Genomic DNA, 18,713 nt, shown 5'->3' with positions numbered 1-18,713 from the left:
CATGGTATTTGATACACCCCTCGTAGACGAGTAATTGGGGTTTTATCCTTACCAGAATTGACAAGATTCATTATACTTAAATTGCTTGTGAATACAACACGTAAATTGTTTTTTAAACAAACTTTTTTCATTTTTGAAGTAATTTTTGGAATATAAGGCAGGTAAATCGTGCTTGTGGGTTTATTAGAATCATTTACTGGTGTGGGATTTAAGGCTTTAGAAGAATGCATCTTTAATCTTTGAGCAATAACAGTATTTATGAGAGAAATTGGGTACCCGTTGCCAAAAAGTATGTCTGTAATAAAATTTAATTCTTTTTTAACATACGGCTCTGAACAGATATTAAGTACTCTATCCACAAGAGATATTACCACACCTCTTTTAACCTGTGGAGGATGGTTAGATTTGAAGTGAAGGTATCTATTATTATGCGTAGGTTTTCTGTAAACCGTAAAATCAAGTTTATTCACACTGCGTATTATCAATACATCTAAAAAAGGTATTTTTCCATCTCTTTCGGTCTCTAGAGTGAATTGCAGGTTTCTATCGTAAGTATTTAAATGTTCTAGAAAACCTTTAAGTTCACTTTCGCCATAATTCCAAACTGAAATTATGTCGTCCATGAAACGTCCCCAAAACACATGATTAAGAAAATACGAATCTAGGGCCCAATTTTCAAGATTTTCGACGAAAATATTTGCGAGTAGGCCTGATAGAGGTGCTCCCATAGGAAGGCCCCTTACCTGGTTATAATATGAATCTCGAAACTGGAAGTGCATGGAATATTTGTTACATAATTTAACCAAATGCATGAGAACATCAATGTCTAGACCTATTGCTGACTCTTCGATTAGATGGTAATTGTTTTCCAGTTTATTTTGTAATAATTGTTCAGATTTTGAAACATCAATACTAGTATACATAGAAACTATGTCAAAGCTGCTTAATATGGAATTTTCAGAAATGTCTATTTGTTTCAATTTTTCTACAAGATCAACTGAATTTTTTATGTAAGATTTTTGGGAGTGAAGCAATGGTTTAAATGCAGTGCATAACCATTTTCCAATGTTTGAGGCAGGTGATTTTGTGCTAGCTACAATGGGTCTTAGAGGAATGCCTTGTTTGTGCAATTTTGGTAATCCATAAAACTTTGAGCAAAAAACACATCGAAGGAGGAATTTATTGTACAACTGTGGAGTGATTCTGCCATTTTCTTTCAAAGTTTTTAATTCATTTATTACTTTTTGAGCAAATTGATCAGTCTGGTCATGGGTTGATTTAACATAAGTGGTTGTATCATTTAACTGTGACTGAATTTTACCATCAAGATCAGTTTTATTCATAATTACTATGGAGTTGCTTTTATCGGCTTTAGTGATTATTATTGAGGAATCTTTACGGAGTTTATTCAAAACTTTTGTGTCATATGATTTTTCCATTGCATTATTGGGAGAATTAGGAAGTTTTAATGAGGTGTTGTAAAGAGTGTTAATTAAACAAGATCTAACTGTATCCGGGTTTGAAACAAGAGCACTACATTTACACCTCATTAAAACTTCCTAATTCTCCCAATAATGCAATGGAAAAATCATATGACACAAAAGTTTTGAATAAACTCCGTAAAGATTCCTCAATAATAATCACTAAAGCCGATAAAAGCAACTCCATAGTAATTATGAATAAAACTGATTATGATGGTAAAATTCAGTCACAGTTAAATGATACAACCACTTATGTTAAATCAACCCATGACCAGACTGATCAATTTGCTCAAAAAGTAATAAATGAAGTAAAAACTTTGAAAGAAAATGGCCGAATCACTCCACAGTTGTACAATAAATTCCTCCCTCGTGGTGTTTTTTGCTCAAAGTTTTATGGATTACCAAAATTGCACAAACAAGGCATTCCTCTAAGACCCATTGTAGCTAGCACAAAATCACCTGCCTCAAACATTGGAAAATGGTTATGCACTGCATTTAAACCATTGCTTCACTCCCAAAAATCTTACATAAAAAATTCAGTTGATCTTGTAGAAAAATTGAAACAAATAGACATTTCTGAAAATTCCATATTAAGCAGCTTTGACATAGTTTCTATGTATACTAGTATTGATGTTTCAAAATCTGAACAATTATTACAAAATAAACTGGAAAACAATTACCATCTAATCGAAGAGTCAGCAATAGGTCTAGACATTGATGTTCTCATGCATTTGGTTAAATTATGTAACAAATATTCCATGCACTTCCAGTTTCGAGATTCATATTATAACCAGGTAAGGGGCCTTCCTATGGGAGCACCTCTATCAGGCCTACTCGCAAATACTTTCGTCGAAAATCTTGAAAATTGGGCCCTAGATTCGTATTTTCTTAATCATGTGTTTTGGGGACGTTTCATGGACGACATAATTTCAGTTTGGAATTATGGCGAAAGTGAACTTAAAGGTTTTCTAGAACATTTAAATACTTACGATAGAAACCTGCAATTCACTCTAGAGACCGAAAGAGATGGAAAAATACCTTTTTTAGATGTATTGATAATACGCAGTGTGAATAAACTTGATTTTACGGTTTACAGAAAACCTACGCATAATAATAGATACCTTCACTTCAAATCTAACCATCCTCCACAGGTTAAAAGAGGTGTGGTAATATCTCTTGTGGATAGAGTACTTAATATCTGTTCAGAGCCGTATGTTAAAAAAGAATTAAATTTTATTACAGACATACTTTTTGGCAACGGGTACCCAATTTCTCTCATAAATACTGTTATTGCTCAAAGATTAAAGATGCATTCTTCTAAAGCCTTAAATCCCACACCAGTAAATGATTCTAATAAACCCACAAGCACGATTTACCTGCCTTATATTCCAAAAATTACTTCAAAAATGAAAAAAGTTTGTTTAAAAAACAATTTACGTGTTGTATTCACAAGCAATTTAAGTATAATGAATCTTGTCAATTCTGGTAAGGATAAAACCCCAATTACTCGTCTACGAGGGGTGTATCAAATACCATGTAGTTGTGGAAATTATTACATTGGTCGAACCCACCAAAATTTAGGAACAAGATTACAGCAACACAAAGAAAGTATTGAAAAAGCGTTAAAATCTAAAAATAACTCTATATCTTTCGATTCAGCTTTAAGTAGTCATATTTTTGAAAATCCAAACCATTATGTTCTATTTGACGAAACAATTCTAATTAGCAATGACCTAGGAATCAAACAAACTGTCCGTGAGGCAATCGAAATCAAACGAAACTTAAATAATAATAAATCCCTAAATAGAGACTTGGGTGAATACAAACTCAACCCAATGTACACAAAATTAATTATAGAAAATAATCTAATTCAAAATAAAACAAAAATAGGAATGAACAAAAACAAGCCCAATATCAAAAGAACTATCAGATTAGCTGCAGAGAAGGCAAATATCGCAATAAGAAATCAATCCAATTTTTAATAAATACAGTTAGTGAAATGAATGAACCTTTTTATCTTGTAAAATGTTAGCTTTTATCAGACAGTCTTGGCTGAACTTTTCGTTAAGAAGTAATGATGCCAAGGCTATTTTAAAATAAAAAATGGATTTTTAACTGAGAACTTTTATTGTAAGTGTTTTATTGTTTTTTATTTTTTCCTTTGCTGAAGACGGCCCTTAGATATAGGGCCGAAATATTCAAATAGGTTTTGTTGGTTCACTGTCTTGGGAAAAAAGTCCTCATTATTCTCTCTTTTGTTGTTGTATTATGGAAAGGCAGTGTGGTCTTCGTCATTATTAACGAATTTCTATATTCGTATGTTTTTATTACGTATATGAGGGGGTTCATCTCCACGTCAATACCTCGCTCTTTACACTAAAGTTTAAATTTCGTCCCAATTCCTTAAGAATGACGCTAAATCACAAAGGGCGTAGAATAAAGAGTTGAAATTGATAAAATTACTTTAGCGTAAAGAGCGAGGCATTAGGAGGAGGTGAACTCCTGATATATATAATTATTTCTGTTCATTTTAATTTCTAATGCTACTCCTTACTTTCAGTTGAAAAAACTTTTTCATATTCTATTTTTCATGGTTCTTTTATACAAAGCTAAAAAATCCTTCGCCTTCTTCATAGAAATTTTTTCTCCCTTGACAAATTCCTCCATAGAATGTTCCCCCCGTGTAACCCTGTCCCCTCAACCCCTCCCCCAACCAAAAAAAATCTCCCTGAAAGCGTATGTACACTTGCCAATAACCATTACTATATGGAAACACTGGTCAAAGTTTGTAACTTTCAGCCCCTCCCACGGGGACTGTGGGGAATAAGTCGTACCCAAAGAAATAGTTATTAAGTTTTTCGACTATGTTGAAGAAAATAACTATCTAGAAATTTTGATCTGGTGACTTTAGGAAAAAGATGACTGTAGGAGGGGGCCCAGGTGCCCTCCAATTTTTTCGGTCACTTAAAAAGGATATTGGTACTTTTAATTTCCGTTAGAATTTGCCCTCTCACGATATTCTAGGACAACTGGGTCATTACGATTACCCCTGTGAAAAAAAAGAAAAGAAAGAACAACAACAAAAACAAACAAAAAAACAAACAAATAAACACGCACCCGTGATCTGTCTTATGGCAAAAAATGCAAAATTCCATATTTTTGTAGATAGGGGCTTGAAACTTCTATATTCGGGTTATCTGATACGCTGAATCTGATGGTGTGATTTTCGTTAAAGTTTTATGATATTTAAGGGGTGTTTCCCCCTATTTTCTTAAATAAGGTAAACTTTCTCAGGTTCTTAACTTTTAATTGGTAAGTCTAAACTTAATGAAACTTATATATTTAAAAGCACCATGAACATGCCATTCTTTTGATGTAGCTATTGTTAACAAAAATCCTTTTTTAGAGTTTCGGTTACTATTGAACCGGGTCACTCCTTACTACAATTCGTTAAAATTAACTATTAGATAAATCGATGATATGTCCTGGTACTGCTCGCTACCCAGGGAAAAATTCTCCCAGGCTCTCATACATCTAGTATCGTTATTTTCGAGTCACTTTTTCTGTAAAATATACACAATAAAATCTGTAAAATATAAAATAAAATATGAATTTTTTTGTGAATAATTGATATCAAATTATTAAAAAAACTTTCTTCTAAGGAATCAAAATAAAAAAAAGATTTTATTTAGGCGTTAGAGGGGCACGGAAAATTCACCAAAACCACAAAACATACTGCAAATAATAAAAAAATTAATTACAGTAATTATACAAATCATAAAATGAGTTAAAGACCCTGCTCTTCAGCTCATCCTCCTAACTGGGATATTGGAAAATTATTAGCTAATCGTTAGCCTTTGAGCTCACATGCAAATTAGCTTTAGAATTGTGTACAAAGAACGATCTCAATGACTGATCTACAAAGAATGATGAAAATTCTTGCAGTTTGACAACGTGCATTTTACTCTTCTCAGAGTTAAAGATACCATTTTATGTTTTCCTTGGGTGAAAAGGAGGGGGAAAAGCAATGGTTTTACTTTGGGTGGATGTGGGTGAAGGTAGAGGAAAGGATATTGAAAAATTCTTCATTACAAATCATTCCGAAATCCATTTTCTTTCCTTCTGAACCATGTTTTTTTTTGTATTAGGAGAAGAAATACCGTATTTTATGCTTAAAGGTCGTAAAAGACATTTTAATACTTGCCTCTTATTGTGTATATATTGTGTATGTTTATGTTTTATTGTGTATGTTTTACAGAATAACGTCTTATTGTGACTGTTTTACAGAAAAAGTTACTCAAAAATAACGGTACTAGATATATGAGACCCTGGGGGAATTTCTCCCTGGGTGGCGAGTAGCACCAGGACATGTCATCGATTTATCAAATAGTTCATGGTAACGAACTGTAGTAAGCCCTATCTCGATGTAATATTGGAGTTGCTACCACCTTTTTTCATCATTTCAAGAATGTGCAAACTGGTTTTCGAATATTCCTTGGTATGTCTCCAAAAATTTTAAGAATGATGCGTGAGCTGGTATTGCGTAACTATTCGTGTTGTTGGGGAAAAATACAATACGTTCTGTGACAGGAAGTGGGGGTCATGTAAATTTTGGAGGAAGCTTATTTGATTGAAAATTTAAAGTTCTAGATCTATTTTAAGAGTCAAAAGTGATCAATGGGCCACTGGCACCCCAACCCCCTCTCTGCTCTCTTTTCTCATATTATATCAGATCAAAATTTTTATATAGCGATTCTGTTCAAAATAGTCCAAATATCAAATGATTATTGTTCCGGGTTTGAAACTCCCGCGCCTCCAGCCCTCGGGGAAAGTGTTAATGGACGGCGTGGTCGAATAGACTTTGGCGGTGGCTCATTCGATTAGAAATTTAAATTTCCTCTGCCCTGTTTAAGAGTCAACAGTAATCATATTGTAACCAGACACCCCTCCCCCTTGATAAACATGTTTCCCCAAATATATCCCATTAAAATTTTCTATTTTTTCAAAATATTTTCAAACTCAATATAATTCAAAATCAAAAGGGCCAGAAATTGGAACTTTTTTGAACTAATATAGTATAAATGAAACCCAAAACGAACAGAAATAAAATAAAAAATCATATGAACCAAACATACATCACATACTAATATAAATAAATCTTAAATTGAACATATAAATCAAGCTTAAAACGAACAAAAATCACTACAACTAAGAGTTTGGCTACAGTCCCATTCTCTAATTGTAAAAGTATAAGTAATTTGTATCATTTGCGCTTTACTGAAAACAAATTATGTTACAATTATTTTCTTTTGCACATAATTAAATATTGAAAAAAAAAGTGAAAATTACTATGAACTCAATCATATGAACCAAACATACAACACATACCAATATAAATAAATCTTAAATTGAACATGCAAATCAAGCTTAAAACGAACAAAAATCACAACAACTAAGAGTTTGGCTACAGTCCCATTCTCTAATAAGTATAAGTAATTTGTATTATTTGCGCTTTACTGAAAACAAATTATGTTACAAATATTTTCTTTTGCACATAATTAAACATTGAAAAAAAAGTGAAAATTACTATTAAGTAAAATCTTGAACTGGTGAGTTTTTAGCAATTAATATGATTATTCACGAAAATTCAGTGTAATTTTATTACTTCTTTCCAAGACTATAATAGTTTTCAGTAAAGTGCCAATGACGAAGTAGGGTTTAGACTTTTACAGTGTGGGACGGGAGCAGCAACTAAACTTATGTTTGTTGTGATTTTGTTCGTTTTAAGCTTGATTTGCATATTTAATTCAAGTTTTACTCGTTTTATTAATTCATTTATTCATTTGTATGGTGTCTGTTGTATGTTTATTTGCCATGATTGTTTATTTAATTGTGTTGCGAGAGCAACACTTTGGTTATGTTCCGTTTTTTTTGTGTTTTTTTTCCTATGCTGTCGATCTCAGCTTATTCCTGGAAAATGGTACGGAAAATGTGATGGGTTTTTACAAGATGGCCACGTCCTCGCATACAGCGGACAGGAAAACAGACGCCAAGCAGGTGCGGGTGTACTGATATCACCCGCAGCTAGGCGAGCGATGCTAAAATGGACACGTGTAAACGAAAGAATTATTTACACACGATTTTGGTCAGCTCATGGAAAACTCTCAATCGTTGCCTGCTATGCACCAACTAACAAAGCGGATGAAATAGAGAAAGACAACTTTTATGAAACACTACAAAGTGTTGTTGCAGAAATTCCTAGACATGATATCATATGTGTCGTAGGTGATCTCAATGCGAAAGTAGGATCTTGTCTTAATTGCTGTCCTGAAGTCTTTGGACAACATGGAATAGGTGATATGAGCGAAAACGAAGCGCTACTTGTCGACTTCGCCCTGAACAACGACCTTGTCATAGGAGGTACTTTGTTTCAACACAAGACCATTAACAAATATAAATGGACTTCACCAGATGGCCACACGTGCAATCAAATTGATCACCTCCTCTTTTCACGCAAATGACGGAAGACTCTACTCGACGTGAGAGGCTACAGAGGCGCTGATATACAATCAGACCATAACCTCATGGTTGCTAAGATCCATCTAAAGTTAAAAGCGACACAGAAAAACAATAGACCGACAACACACAAACCCTTCAACGTTGAGAAACTGAACGACAAGGAAACAGCACGAATGTTCCAATTAGAACTTTCAACTGTAATCAAAATTAGAACCAAGGGCTGATGTCGAACGCATATGGGAGAAACTTAAAACCACGTACAGAGAAGTTGCAGAGGAGAAATTAGGCTATAAGAAGAAAAAGAAAGAAAGATGGATTTCCGAACGAACCTGGAAACTAATTGATGCAAGAAAATCAGCCAAACTCTCCATTATGTAGGCCTCGGATGCGTCTGAATTAATTGTTCTGCAATTCTCATATAGAGAAATAGACAAACAAGTAAAGAAGAGTGTCCGGACCGACAAGAGGCAATTTATTGAACAGAAAGCAGCTTTGGTGGAAGAAGCAGCAAAGAAGGAAGATTTGAAAACAGTCTATAGATTAACCAACGAGATGATTGGAGTCAAACCTGACAGGACTAATCTAGTAAAGGATGAGAATGGAGCCCTTTTGACAGACCCTTTTATGATTGACGAGAGGTGGGCTACCCACTTCGAGAATCTACTATATCGACCGAGAATAAATGACCAAGATATAATTCCTGACACTCCATTTATGATTCTTAATTTAAATAAAGAACCACCGTCTCCAGAAGAAATCATAGCTGCGGTCAGAAAGCTAAGGAACGGAAGAATGCCAGGAGTATATGGCATTACATCTGAGATGCTGAAAACTTCAGTCCGTGACTGCATGACAGTTTGGGTTGAGCTACTATCTCAGATATGGAGTGACCAGAAAGTGCCCAGTGATTGGACCAAAGGAACCATTATTAGGCTCTTCAAAAAAGGCGATGCACTTGTTTGTGGCAACTGGAGAGGTAATAACATAATGTCGTCTGTCTTTCTCGTTCAAACAGTAAATTTGGAATAAATCAATGTATTATGGTCTTATGTCACTTGCGGTTTTTGCCTAGCGGTCCCTTGAACCCTTCTTGAAATAATATTATTTTAATTATAATCAAGTAGGTGTGGGCATCTAGCCATGACTAATTGAAGAAAAAGCTAAGACAAATAGTCCGATAGAGTGAGGGGCAAATCTTACATGAGCCCTTACTAGGATTGTATAAAAATGATATCAGTTCATTTGTTTTAGTTAAAAATGGGCTAAAATTTACCGGCAACTGCATATTCATAAATTTCATTTGTGGATTTGGTCAATCTGTCAGATGAACATGTGGCCTAGACAATATTTATGGGGCTTGGGTCGGTTGCAGCTCGACCAAGGGGTTATCTGACTGCTCCGAGTGTGGTATTTTTATTGTGTTTGAGAAAGTCTTGTGGGTGCAAACAATTTTTGCTCAGAGCAGAAAAGACCCTTCCTTGGCCCACTAGCGCCACTCGACTAATCTTGTCGGTTGCAGCTCAACCAAGGGGTTATCCGACTACTCCGAGTGTGGTATTTTTATTGTGTTTGAGAAAGTCTTGTGGGTGCAAACAATTTTTGCTCAGAGCAGAAAAGACCCTTCCTTGGCCCATTAGTGCCACTCGACCAAACTCGTCAGTTGCAGCTCAACCAAGGGGTTATCCAACTGCTCCGAATGTGGTATTTGTATTGTGTTTGAGGAAGTCTTTTGGGCGCAAACAATTTTTGATCAGAGCAGAAAAGACCCTTCCTTGGCCCATTAGCGCCACTCGAAAAACTTCATCGAAGGTAGCTCGACCAAGGGGTTATCCGACTGCTCCGAGTGTGGTATTTTTATTGTGGGTGAGAAAGTCTTGTGGGTGCATACAATTAATGTTCAGAGCAGAAAAGACCCTTCCTTGGCCCATTAGCACCACTCGACCAACCTCGTCAAAGGCAGCTCGACCAAGGGGCTCTCCGACTGCTCTGAGTGTGGTATTTTTATTGTGTTTGAGAAAGTCTTGTAGGTTCAAACAATTTTTGCTCAGAGCAGAAAAGACCCTTCCTTGGCCGATTAGCGCCACTCGACCAACCTTGTCCAAGGCAGCTCGACCAAGGGGTTATCCGACTGCTCCGAGTGTGGTATTTTTATTTTGTTTGAGAAAGTATTGTGGGTGCAAACAATTTTTGCTCAGAGCAGAAAAGACCCTTCCTTGGCCCATTAGCACCACTCGACCAACCTCGTCGAAGGCAGCTCGACCAAGGGGGTATCCGACTGCTCTGAGTGTTGTATTTTTATTGTATTTGAGAAAGTCTTGTGGGTGCAAACAATTTTTGCTCAGAGCAGAAAAGACCCTTCCTTGGCCCAATAGCGCCACTCGACCAACCTCGTCCAAGGCAGCTCGACCAAGGGGTTATCCGACTGCTCCGAGTGTGGAAATTTTATTGTGTTTGAGAAAGTCTTGTGGGTGCAAACAATTTTTGCTCAGAGCTTAAAAGACCCTTCCTTGGCCCATTAGCGCCACTCGACCAACCTCGTCGAAGGCAGCTCGACCAAGGGGTTATCCGACTGCTCCGAGTGTGGTATTTTCATTGTGTTTGAGAAAGTCTTGTGGGTGCAAACAATTTTTGCTCAGAGCAGAAAAGACCCTTCCTTGGCCCATTAGTGCCGCTCGATCAACTTCGTCGAAGGCAGCTCGACCAAGGGGTTATTCGACTGCTCCAAGTGTGGTATTTTTATTGTGTTTGAGAAAGTCTTGTGGGTGCAAACAGTTTTTGTTGCTGCAAGTTTATTGCTTATTATGCAATCTTTGCAAGGGGTTATCCGACTGCTCCTAGTGTGGTTGTTAATAGTTTAAAGTTAAAATTGAACCACTAATTCATCCTAAACAGTTCAGCAGTATTTCATAGGGATCTACAACACCATACCTGATTTGTATGCATGATCTTATCCTCGAACATGTGGATCGCAGTATTGGTAAAATACAGTTGTAAAATGTTTCTCTGAACATGACACACATTTCACAGGACGAAATTTGGGAAGTTTTCCAAAACCTCAGAGCCAGGCTTTAATTTGCTACTTGGTTTTCTATCGGAAACCTATGTCGTTGCACATGCAAAAATTCAGGTTTATGAAGTGTGTGTGGTTTTCGATGTGTGTCAAAAATCTTTAATGGAGAATAGAACTTTTTGCTACTATATATTACCTCTACTGTGCTGTGAAACAACGAGGTATATTATTCAATATAACAGATTCAGCGTGCTTAGCCAGAGTGGAATTAAATATCAATAAAAGTACAAAATTCTTAACTAGTGGAAACCCATTTGCAATTAGCATAGAAAAAAAGAGCTTTGGTCAATAATAACTATATATGAAATTAATCCTTACTTTGATTATCATTTTCTTAGCATAAAATTCATATCTAAGATCACCCTGTTATCACTTCCCCACCACGTTGAGGTGACGCTGAAAGTACTTTTGATTTCATTTGTTTTGCTAAGTATACACGTGTTATTAACAAAATACACATTACATAGCAAAACATCCAAATCATAAGCACAAAGGAAGGCCCACCACCAGATTATGGCAGCCTCAGTAGATTTAAGTGCCGCTTTCTTGGTTATGTAAACATGTAGATCCACTGGATTACCAAGTGATGCGCCACGTGTTTCCTGAATAACACTTGGTCAACCCTTTTGAAAATTTTGTACTTTTTTGGACAAACTGCTATATATCTTGGTTTTGTTAAGATGTGGGTCAACTGGATTACGAACTGATGCACCATGATTTACCTTAATAACACTTTGTCGATATTTTTGAAAATCTTCTTCTTTTTTGGACAAAAAAGAAACATTAAAAAAAGACTTATTAAAAGCCGATTTATTTTTTTTTCAGACTGTGTACTATAAATCTGTGCTTCGTAAGAGTCCAGGTCTTTTGCCTGTATATAATTCATTGGCTGTGTACACAGTTTCGTTAACGCTACTTCTTTGTTGTGGGGTCATTTTATCATCGTTTTCATTATAGACGTTATTAACCTGGAACTCATTTTCTTCTTCCAGCTCAAAATATTCCAGCATACTCTCTTGGAAGTCAATCTTTTCCATATCCTTGCGCTCCTTAATTTTCATGCACTCTTTGAACTTCATGCCCAGCTTATCATTTTCAAAATTCCCTTCGATATCAATCTTTTCTAACACCTTTGCTTCAAAGTGCGTTTGAAAACCATCCTCGTTGATTTCATCTCCCTGATGTCCACCTTCTTCCGTGGATTTTCAAATAGTACTCAAAATTTCGTACTCATATTCTCTCGAATACTCCTGGTTACTTCTTTGAACCTGGGTTTTTTCTTGTATTTCTTTGTATTTGTTAAGGTACTTCTTGCCACAAGAGCCTCTTTTCCTCGTTTTTTTACCCATCATCGAAAGAGAACTTATCAGTGAAACTAAAAAGAAAGATATTTGATTGTGTCGAAAACTATATCCACAATTCCTTTAAAGGGGATCCAAAGTTAAATGAGTAAACCATTACTGGAAATTACTTGGATGTCAAATCCCCCTAAAAAGGGACTAAAAATGCTTCTCTTTCAATGGCTTACTAAAGTCTTCTTACATATATCTCACAGCTTACCAATAGGACCTAATCTCTTTGTAAATTTGAATTTGTAAAACAATCGTCAAGTGCTATAAGGCACCTAAAAGCTCACGCATGATACGTGCAAAAATTGTCCGAAAAAGATATAGAGTTAGTGTACTTTAAATTATTTTCCGAAATGATATTGTATTATGTACGAAGCAGCATTTTTTGTTCGCTTTAAGTTTGGAAAAATAATTAGAAATTGCTTCAAAGTCGAAGCTGAAATAATTTCTGCATTCCAAGTGGTATAAATTTTGGACTAAGAACTTAAGCAAGAATTTTCCCCAAAATGTTGAAATATCTATTTGAGCCACTGTCAGTGAACAAGATAACCTTATCTATTTGAGACTCAGCTCTTTGAATCTAACATTAGTTTGAGTCAGAAATACCTCTGGTGCAAGACCACGTTGAAGGAGATCTAAATTCGACAAGCCCCTGACGACTATGCGTATCAGGATAAATATAATGAAATTTTACAAATGTTATTGGAAGCTTGGTTGAGAGGAAAATTTACTAATGCTTCATTTTCCCTTAAAAAAGAGAGAGTGACTCACATCAAAAGGATTCATTGGTTTGCAATGCCCGAGGGAGCAGCAAAAGTATTAAATTTTTCAAATAAACACTCGATGTTCTGAAGAACTTGGGTAATTACAGTTTTCATCCAAACACTGATTCTTAGTTTTTAAAATTTTACCAATTCTTTTAAATTCAAGATAAACGTTTATTCTTTTCCTCTAACACATAAGTCATGACACTCAGTGACGTAATTTGTTTGGCGGACTGAAAAATTTAGTTATAAAATAAAACGAGTGTTAAATATTTATTCAAATTACTCCGATGTTTTATTATCTCGCAATATTTTTGAGTTGCAAATTAATAAATCAGCTAAATTGTAAGAATAAAAATTTGATGTTTTTTCCAGTATTTTAATATACTGAAAATTACACAAATATTCCCCAAGAAACTTCCCGGAAAGCTTGTATATTTCACCTTAATTTCATCAAATCAAAATTAATTCCAAATAAACCGCTATGATAGAAAGTCCATTAAAGGAAAATTAGCTCTTATGGAGCATTGTAGTCGTTTACGAGCTACTAGTTTGGAAGCCGGCAAAATCTTTTATAAGGGGATGAGTATCTAAGACGTTAAAAAGTATTTTGAGGTCCAAGTTTATATTTTTAGGTTCTTATAAGCTATACCTCGGGTATCGAAGACATACAATCAAAAAATTGAGCGTAAAAGTCAAAAGCCTGTTGTGTCATTTGTGACACAAGAACACAATGAAGACGAAATATGTTTCAAGAATTTTTGTATATTTACAGCATTTAAAATAAAAATTACAGTGAAATATAAACTGAAATCATTTAGCTTCCCCGAATTATTGTTCATGATTTTTAATAGTTCCTCCCAGTTATGCTGATTATTATAGAAATTTTATTTTTATTTGTCAATGATGTTTTGTAAAACAGAAATTTGTGAACAATGTGTACATACAGTAATGGTTAAACGTGAAGTGTACAGACGTTTTCAGGGGATTTTTGGTTAGGGGGGGGTTGAGGGGAGAGAGCTATATGGGAGGACCTTTCCTTGGAGGAATATGTCATGGGGGAAGAGAAATTCAATGAAGGGAGCGCAGGATTTCTTAGCATTATTATAAAAAATGAAAAAATAAATATGAAAAAGTTTTTCAACTGAAAGTAAGGAGCAGCATTAAGACTTAAAACGAACAGAGATTATTGCGCATATGAGGAATTCTTCTCCTAAATACCTCGCTCTTTACGCCTAAGTATTTTTAGCAAATTAAACCATTTATTCTATGGCCTTCCTGATTCAGGGATCATTCTTAAAGAAATGAGACAAAATTTAAGCTTAAAGAGCGAAATTTAAGCTAAATTTTAAATTAAAATTTAATTGAAGTGTAAAGAGCGAGATATTAACAAGGGGACAAACCCCCTCCTATACATAATAAAAATATAAGAATATAGAAGCTCGTTACGTAAGTTAATTCTCAAGTTACGTATATTTTTTACTAATTAAATATTTTAGCTAAAAATTAGAAGTTCTAGTTGTCTTTTTAAGAAACTGAAAAATTGGACGGTGACTAGGGGTCCTCCTCCACCCCTTTTTCTTATCAAAATTGTCTGATGAAAACTAAGAGACAGCCATTTATCCAAAAAAAGAATTAATACGCAAATTTCGTTTCTATAATTTTTGTGCCGAGAGCCAAAATCAAACATGCATTAATACAAAAATGTTCAGAAATTAAATATAAAAAAAAAACTAGGTTTTTTAACTGAAAGTAAGGAGCGACATTAAGACTTAAAACGATCAGAAATTATCCTGCATATGAAAGAGGCTGTTCCGTTCTCAACACCCCACTCTTTACGCTAAAGTTTTTACTTTTTAATAAAGTGGAATTGAGAGAAAGATTCAAACTTTAGCGTAAAGATCGGGGTGTTGAGAAGATAACAGCCCCTTTCATGTGCGGAGCAATTTCTGTTCGTTTTAAGTTTTAATGTCGCTCCTTACTTTCAGTTAAAAAAACTAGTTATTTTTACTTAATAGTTCTCAATAAAACGGGAAGGACATAACAGGCTTTAGACTTTTACAGTATTGGAAAAGAGAAATGGACATTAGCCCAATTCCTATTGGTAGTAATTTTTGTTGACCATACACAAATATACCAAACTACACGAATACTATTTTTCAAGATACTTGCAAATTGAGTACTTGAATACTTGCAAATTCACCCAGTTTAAATTTCCTCAGGAAATTTCCCCCCTGAAAATTTCCCTCTCCATGGAAATTTCTCCCTGTGATATAACCTCCCAGAAGGAAATTCCTCTCTCCTCCCGGCCCGAAAAATGTATACATTCTTCCCAGTAACAGATACTATACGTTAACCATTTTATCTCAAAAGACACAGTCGTTGAGCCTTTTATCCATGCTGAACTAAAAAGATCTAAAAGTTTTGATCGAACAATCTTGGGGGAAAAGGCAAGGGAGGGGGCCTAGTTGCCCTCCAATTGTTTTTACTTAAAAAAAGGTACTAGAACTTTACATGTCCGTTAGAATGTGCACTCTCCCAACGTTATATGGCCACTGGGTCGATAAGATTATCCCTGGGGAATAAACAACACCAAATAAACACGCATCCGTGTTTATTTGTGTTTATCCGTGTTTATAATCTATCGACCACTGGGTTGATAAGATTATCCCTGGGGAATAAACAACACAAAATAAACACGCATCCGTGATCTTTCTTCTGGCAAAAAATATATAATTCCACATTTTTGCATATATGAGCTTGAAAACTCTACCAAAGGCTCTTTGATACGCTGAATCTGATGATCTGATTTTCATTAAAATTCTATTACTCCGAAGATGTGTTTACCCATATTTTTAACTACTTAAAACTGCGAATATACAACATTCTTGGCTGTCCCATTGTCTGTGCATATAAATAGATTGTCAGGTTTACCGACTCTTGAACATACAACGTATAATTGTCCATGGGAAAAACAATCTGTATTCAGATCTGTACCTCATTATTCTAATGATTGCCCTTGATCTTTGTTGATGGTGATTGCTAATCGAACATTTCCTGTGTCCCCGTCGTCATTTATATATCCCCCTTTGCCCCCCGGCGTCCCCGTTGTAGTTGCTTTCCTGTGTCCCAGTCGTCATTTGTGTCCCGGTGTCCTAGTCTGTAATTTCTCTTTGAATGTCGTGGTCGTCAGTTATATTCCCTGTGTCCCGGTCGTCATTTTTGTCCCGGTAATCATTTGTGTTCCGGTGTCCCGGTCTGTAATTTTCTTTGAGTTTCCTGGTCGTCATTTACATTCCCTGTGTCCCAGTCGTCATTTGTGTCCCGGTGCTTTGTTGATGGTGATAGCTAATCGAACATTCTTTGTGTCCCGGTCGCTTTCTCTTTGAGTGTGTCCCGGTCGTCATTTATACTCCATATGTCCCGGTGTCAAGGTCTTCATTTGTGTCTCGATGTCCCGGTCTGTCTTTCGTCAGTCGACAAACATGACGTCAGTCGACACATAAACATGACGTCACTCGACAGACACAGAGACAACTTATTTTTATATATATAGATTTGTGCATATGTATGGCAAACAAACCTCTTCAGGATTTGGGAATGCCTTCACCTTATCGTAATGCTGCTGTTTCGACATGTATAGAATTGGATCGTGAAGAAAGTTACAGCTCCAGTTATCTATTGTCGTATGCACAAAATAATATTTCCAAGTTAACGTCTGAGCAAAAAGACATTTATGATACGATAATGCATTGTGGCCATAACAACGTTGGAGAAATCTTCTTTTTGGATGCACCAGGTGGTACTGGTAAAACGTTTGTGATAAAACTGATTCTGGCATCAATTCGATCAAAAAATTACATAGCGTTGGCAATTGCGTTGTCCAGAATAGCCGCAACGTTGCTGCCTGGTGAAAGAACTGCTCATTCTGCTTTGAAATTGCCTCTGAAGTTACATTCTACAGAAACTCCCACGGATTCCGAAAAATAAACACGTTGACCATTCTGTAAATGTACCACTAAGTGAAAATCAGCAGGACTACGTTCATGTATCGGAAATGAAAGAATTTGCGAAACAGCTTCATTACTTCTTATGTATCTTCCAGCCTGATATTGTACGATTTCGTCGATATCACTGATTTCGGACTGCAAGCCAAAAACTGCCATATCACTGCCTTTGTTGACGTATTTACATATGTATTTGATTGCCTTTACGGAGTTACAGTATTCAACGTTTATGTGTGCATTTAATGTTTTAGTCAATAAAGGTTAATATGGACCAACCCACAGATTATCTACTTCGATGGTTGTACCGTTATGCTTCTTTGTTATTGCTGCTTTACCACCATATTCAGTAGATCTTCTTCTATATTGTGGATAACCTTCATTGCAAGTAATTGTGTTGGATACAAAAGTTGAGGATATTGCTTTGTGCACCTTCCTTTGGCATGGTGATTTTTCATTCAGTGCACCGCAAGGTATCTACATTTTCATCAGGAACTTCAGCGGAAATTACATCGTCATTTTCATTAGAAGTAATTTTATCATGTAGCTAGATTAAAATATGTGCTTGTGGCAATCCTCGGTTTTGCCATTCCACTGAGTACATGCAGCATCGCAATGACCCAAACACTTTAATTATTACTATGTTGTTTAAAAGTGATTTCACCTTTTGCCGGAAGACACGGAAAGTAATGCCAAGTCTATGAGCCACAGATTGTCCTTGAAGTAAAAGCAGCTGTATCTCGTCTCAAGATTGATTACATGTAAATGTAATAAATAAATCTGGATGACCATATAGACGAACATACGCCATAGCATCTTTAGCATATTCATGCATATGACAGGGACTGCCAGCATATGACGAAGGTAAAATCGTTAATCTTCCAACGTTTGTGGTATTACCGTCATTTGAAACTGCATCTCGGAAATGAATGTATTGTTCAGAGCAGAGCTCGGTCTGATTCAGACAGATAAATAACAAACGTTCTGATTCAATTTTTGCATACATATCAACGATGTATTGGTGAAAAAATTGACGGCATTTTAAAATATAATTGTCTTCATCCTGCCGAATAATTAGTCTATAGGAATAATAATGTATTGCACTGCATTTCTTATTCATTTTTTTTTTATTGGCTGGATTTATCAATTTAATATTAAAGTGATAGCCCTCGGCTCCATCCCAAAAAATGATAGGATATTGTAAGGCATCGTAGCATCGATGAGTCTCAGCAATCCTTACCAACTGCGCGTTTCGCTTATAAAGAATAATATCTCGAGGTAAAAACTTATCACCGACCATAACGATTGCCACTTCGTCGATAGCTAGAGCATTGTATCTACGCACATGTTGGCCAGGAGGCGTTTTGTCAGCGGAAATAACAATTTTATGCTTATCAGTAGGCATCAAATCGATGGCTGTTTTTAACAAACGCACTAAATTATTATTTTCGTAGAAAAGATGTTGCAATTGGGAAACGATTGTCCTTTCAACGTTGGGAGAAATTTCACAACTTGCATTCAATTCA

Source organism: Artemia franciscana, chromosome 20 (genome assembly GCF_032884065.1).
Source record: "Artemia franciscana chromosome 20, ASM3288406v1, whole genome shotgun sequence".
Taxonomy (NCBI): Eukaryota; Metazoa; Arthropoda; class Branchiopoda; order Anostraca; family Artemiidae; genus Artemia; species Artemia franciscana.
Note: the sequence above shows the minus strand (reverse complement) of the source record.